Here is a 6,000-nt window from a genome sequence, read left to right on the forward strand (position 1 = left end):
ATTTTGCTGAAAATAGGGTCCACGCTCAAGCGTGTCTTTCCTCGCTTGAGCATGAATTTCCTCGCTCGAGCGGACTGTAAACTTTGGAAAAAGTACTGGTTGCATGATTTCCACGCTCGACTCACGCTCGATCCCCGCTCGAGCGTGAATTCCCCCGCTCGAGTAGACTGCAAAACATATGAACTTCTGGGTATATGCATTTCACGCTCGAGCGTGATTCACGCCGCTTGAGCGGAACTGCGTGTACTCAGAGTGCACGCTCGAGCGTGAAGTTCTCCACTTGAGCGTGAATCAAATTTCTGGAATTTCCAAATTTGATCCACAAGTTCAAATCCAACCTTCAAGCCTTCAAACTCCTTTCTGGGCCAAAATTTTGGAAAGCTCATAAAGACTCATAAAATAACATGTTTCAAGGATCAATTCAAGAAATCATGGCCCAAAAGTTTGCCAATTGAACAAAATTTAACATGAACTCAAGGATGTTTTATGGACATGACATGCATGGGCTTCCTTGGAGCCTAACACTTCAAAACATGATCAAACATCATGATTTGATGGAAAACATGGTAAACTCTCAAAATATAAATGAGATGAGCACATGCATGGAAGTTTTCTTGACAATTAAACTCAAAACATGGGAATTTATGCATGCATGCATGGAACAATTTGACTTCCTTCAATCCTAGCCCAAACCTTACATGAATTCATTTAATTATTTGGATTCTAGCAAAAATCTAGTTCAATTACACAACCAAGAGCTTGATGCCTTACCTAGTGACTTGAACTCACAAGGGTTGAAGTTAGAGTTCTCTAATTCTTCTTAATTCACCAACGATCCTAGAAATTCCAAGGCTTGAATCCAATTTCCTTCTCACTCTCCTCTTTCCCCTCTCCCACGTTTGTGGATGTGTGAGGAGCTCAAATGTGATTAACCATCAAGAAAAGAGTTGAGTGGGGTCTAAATGGAACCTTATATAGGCTTCATTAGAGTTGATTTAATAAGACTAATCAAATGGGTATTACATTGATCCAATTTAATCATTCCAAATCAAATTTCAATTGAACCTACTACAAAATTCTAAAAATTGTAAATAGCACGTAAATCAAGTCAATTTCTGTATCGGATGCCGATAAGGCCCTCAATTCGCAAACCGAAACGAAAATAAGGACAGATCTTCCTACGCTGAACAGATAAAACACAAAATAATGCAATGCACATGTAATTAACTCATGATCTCTTCTTAATTACTTGTTAAGCACACTTAAACATGAATTAACGTTAATTAAGGGTTAGGGTTGTTACAAAGAGCAAGTCCCCTCCATCAGCTACAACTCCACAAGCTGAATCGTCAAGGCCTGACCAAGGATCAACATCCAATCCAGTAGAACAACCATCTACCTCAGCTCCGTAACTAATCCCACATTCGAACACAAACGCCGACGTCAAATCGTTGCCGCTACTGAGATGGGTCGTAAGAAGGCCGTAGCAGACAACCTTCTAGCCGACATCTCTACTACTGTCACTGCACAACCATCACTATCCCAATCACAGCCAAAGCCAAAGCCTAAAACGCTGAAGAAAGACCAACCCAAGGCAATGGTAACTCAGATCGTTTCTAAGGACACCTTGCTTATCTCCAAGTTAGTCGAGGGCGAGGAGCAAAAAAATCGAGGTCTGAGTTAGCAACAACCTCGGGCTCTTTGAAGTCTGATGCCCCCTAGGCTTCTCTAATTACAATTGAGGACAAGCCGGTCAGAGCTGGTGACAGCGCCGATGACATTGAAGTCGGCGTTGCCCTCTCTACCGCCTTGCTTCTTCTCAAAGATCTCAATCGTAATGCTGAGATGAGAGAGTACGAAAATTTCGCTCTAATGCTACAGCATTTCGTACAAGTAAGCCCCTAACACTTGGTACATTACATTCTCTATTTCTTTTACTTAGAAAATTTTGCTAACTTTTGTTCTGTCCATTTCTTCTAGGCGATCCAGCATGGCCACTCCTTCGCAATGCAAGCCTTCAACATTAAGAAGGAGTTGGCAAATAAGACCAAGGAGGTTGCTAGCTTACAGAGGGCCATTAACAAGGTGAGGGCAAAATGAAGGCCTTGATAGATCAGGCCGAGGCAGCCAAGAAAGCTCAGGACGAGGCTGAGGAAAAGGCAGATGCTGCAGAGGCCATTGCCAAGGTCCTTGAGGCCCAAAAGAATGAGGCCCACGTGAAAACTGCCGAAGCCCAGACCGAGCTGCCCTGGCCACAAAAGAAGCCGAGATCAAGGCGGCTGATGAGAAGGCGTACGCCGAGGGGGCAGCCGACGTCAAGAAAGATTACAAGAGACAAGTGAAGCAGGCATACGACAAGGGTTTCACCCTTGGTTGGATGGTTGCTCTGAAGAAGTTGGATGTCCGTGAGGACTCTTCCCTCAAAAATGCCAGCAATCTCATCCTGCCATTCCCCTCTACTCCAAGCCAATCCGAGGACGAGGTTGAGTCCGAGGAGGAAGCTGAGGCCGAGAAGAAAAAAAAAGCTGCTGGGACCAAGTCCACTACTCTGAATGAGCAAGTCGTGGACTTGTCTCAGGTTGAAGAGGATGAGGTCTCCAAAGATGCTACCCCAGAAAAGACAACATCTAACGTGCCTATCGTCGAGAAGAGCATCGACCAGACTCTTCAAGAGATTGATTCCGAGCTCGCGGCTGAAAAGGCTGCCGAGAAGTCTTCCCAACTGTCTTCTGGGGCCGAGACACAACCCGCCGCCGACGCCAAGTAGTTTATTTTAACGTTTTTCCTATTTTTTGTACCTTGTACTTTTTTCTTACTTTTGAAACTATGTAAGCTTTAATTTGGCCAACGTGCCACTTTTGTAGTCTGAACAATTACTCTTCAATATTAGGCCAAAGTGCCTTCTTTCCTTATCTGAATGCAGCTTTAATTTTCTTCTTTCAATGTGATTGCATGTTTGTTTTCCTTTTACTGTTTTGTATGATTCTATACTTAGAATAATTTACATGTCCTCAACGTACACCTCAACTGTGTAATCTTCTCGATGTGGAATACTTCAACTATACCCACTAACAGTTTATCTCGGCTTTGACCCAACACTTGAAAATATTTTATCATAATATTTTCACAAGTGTTATTTACAACTTGCCACTTCACTCTTTACTTATTAGGACCTCTGTCTTCTATTATTTCAACATAACCCTAGGTTAACTTCAACTTGTAAATTTTTCTTAAAATTTTAACAAGTGTTAAACAAACTTCCTTTAACATAACCTCGGCTTAACTTCAACTTATAAATTTTTCTTAAAATTTTAACAAGTGTTAAACCAACTTTAGCTTGTAAATTCCAACTCCCAAGTATCATTCTCCAACCCTCTACCCCCTAATGTGAACTTAAGTTCCACTTGGATTCTCATTAAGCATGTGGCTTTGACCTTCTCGCCGAGGTCAGATTCAAACAAAGATTGGCCGAGGTTACCAACTTTGGTCTCTTTGTTAATCTGACTGACATACACTTAGCTCCAATCTGTGTCTGATCCTGCCGATATGACAAGTTCAGGTTAATCCAACTTAGTTCAACTCTATTAAATGCAAGTATAATTCTACTCTGCCATATAATAAGTCTAAGTTATTCGTCATGTTTCGCTTAGAAACATCGCCAACTTAGTTCAACTCTGTTATATGCAAGTATAATTCAACTCTGCCATACAATAAGTCTAAGTTATTCGTCATGTTTCGCTTAGAAACATCGTCAACTTAGTTCAACTCTATTATATGCAAGTATAATTCAACTCTGCCATATAATAAGTCTAAGTTATTTGTCATGTTTCGCTTAGAAATATCGCCAACTTAGTTCAACTCTATTATACGCAGGTATAATTCAACTCTGCCATATAATAAGTCTAAGTTATTCATCATGTTTCAATTAGAAACATCGTCAACTTAGTTTAACTCTATTATATGCAAGTATAATTCAACTCTGCCATGTAATAAGTCTAAGTTATTCGTCATGTTTCAATTAGAAACATCGTCAAGTATCTGGTCAATCATACTACACAAGTTTTTTTATAAAAAAAAAAAAAATCAAGAGAAACCTTTATTATTACTTCGGCTAATAACAAAAAACTTAAAAAACAATAAAATCTAATGATAGAAAAACTTCAAATTGCAAGTATTCCATGGTCTTGGCAACTCTTTGCCTTCACTGTCTTCAAGCTTATTTGCCCTATTACCCAAGACCGAGATGATTCTATAGGGTCCCTCCCAATTCGGGCCAAGCTTGCCCTCTCTGGGATCCTTCTTGTTGTCGACGACCTTTCTCAGGACGAGGTCACCAACTTGAAACTCTCATGGGTTGACCTTCCTATTACAAGCCCTGGCAAGTTGCTGCTGGTATGCCCCCAGCTGAATTGCTGCTTTCTCCTTTATTTCTTCTAGCAGATCTAGATCTCGGGCCAGGAATGCCTTATTGGTCCAATTTTCTACTCCCTGGGTTTTGATCCCTGGGATGCCGACCTCTAGTGGGATAACTGCTTCAGTGCCATAAGCCATGGCAAATGGGGACTCCCTAGTTGATCTTCTCGGCGTAGTCCGATATGCCCAGAGTACATTGGGCAACTCTTCCACCCACTTTCCCTTTGCTGCTTGTAGCCTCTTCTTGATCCCATCCAAGATAACCTTATTGGAGGCTTCTGCTTGTCCATTACTCTGAGGAAAGCTTGGAGTAGAGTAATAGTTCTTGATTTTGTACTTTGCACAAAAGCTCTTGATTAGCTTACTGTCAAACTGTGTACCATTGTCAGCTATTATTGCTCTTGGGATCCCAAACCTAGTGATGATGTTCTTTCATATGAAGTTCTTCACATCCATGTCCTGAATTTTTGCAAGGGGTTCAGCTTCTACCCACTTGGTGAAGTAATCTGTTGCCACCAGCAGGTACTTGCTTTGTGCAGTTGCTTGAGGCAATTGTCCAACGAGATTCATGCCCCATTGGGCAAATGGCCAAGGGTTGGACACTGGGTTCAAGTCTGCTGCTTGTTGATGTATCAAATGTGCAAACTTTTGGCACTTCTCACAGTTCTTGACATAGGTTTCAGCATCTTTCTGTATGTAGGGCCACCAGTACCCCTGAGTAATGGCCCTATGAGCAAGTGACCTGCCCCCAATATGGCTTCCACATACTCCTTCATGTATCTCATACAGAAAGTCTTCAACCTGTGAAGGATGCACACACCTCAGAAGAGGTCCAATAAAAGATCTTCTGTAGAGATGTCCTTCTGCTGTCAAACTGAACCTTGCCAACTTCAGTCTGATCTTGTGCGCCTCTTTATGATCATCTGGCAATTTCCCATCTCTAAGGAATACTATTATTGTATCCATCTAACTTGGTCCCATCTCCACACACATTGCTTCACACTTTGTGTTCAGTGGTTCTATGCTTAGATCTGATAAGTAGTCAACCATTATCGTCCTTGCTTCTCCAGGCATCATTGCACTAGCCAGGTTGGCCAGAGCATTAGCATGGTTGTTGTCATCTCGACTATCCTGCTGTAGTCGACAATTTTGAAATAAGGCTACCAGTCTGCCCACCTCCTTTACATAGGCCGACATCCTTTCATCTCGGGCTGCATATTCGCCTGTTGCCTGGTTGACTTTAAGTTGGGAGTCACAAAAGACTATTACCTTGTCGGCTTCTATTGCTACTGCCAGTTTTAATTCTGTAATTAGTGCTTCATACTCTGCTTCATTGTTTGAGGCCTTAAACCCCAAACGAATGGATTGTTCCAGTATCTGCCCATCTGGAGATACTAGCACTACTACTGCCCCCGCTCATTTTCGATTTGAACTCCCATCAATAAACAACCAGAAGGAGTTGCCGATGTAAATACTGCAGGGCCTGAGTTTCTCTTCTTTCCTTTGTTCTGCTGTCCCCCGCTGGGTTTTTCCTTGCTCACTTGGACGTCGTATACCTTGGCTCAACGGAGCCTGATGTATGACGGC

The sequence above is a fragment of the Camellia sinensis genome, chromosome 4, assembly GCF_055761805.1.
Source record: "Camellia sinensis isolate YWXY chromosome 4, ASM5576180v1, whole genome shotgun sequence".
Lineage (NCBI taxonomy): Eukaryota > Viridiplantae > Streptophyta > Magnoliopsida > Ericales > Theaceae > Camellia > Camellia sinensis.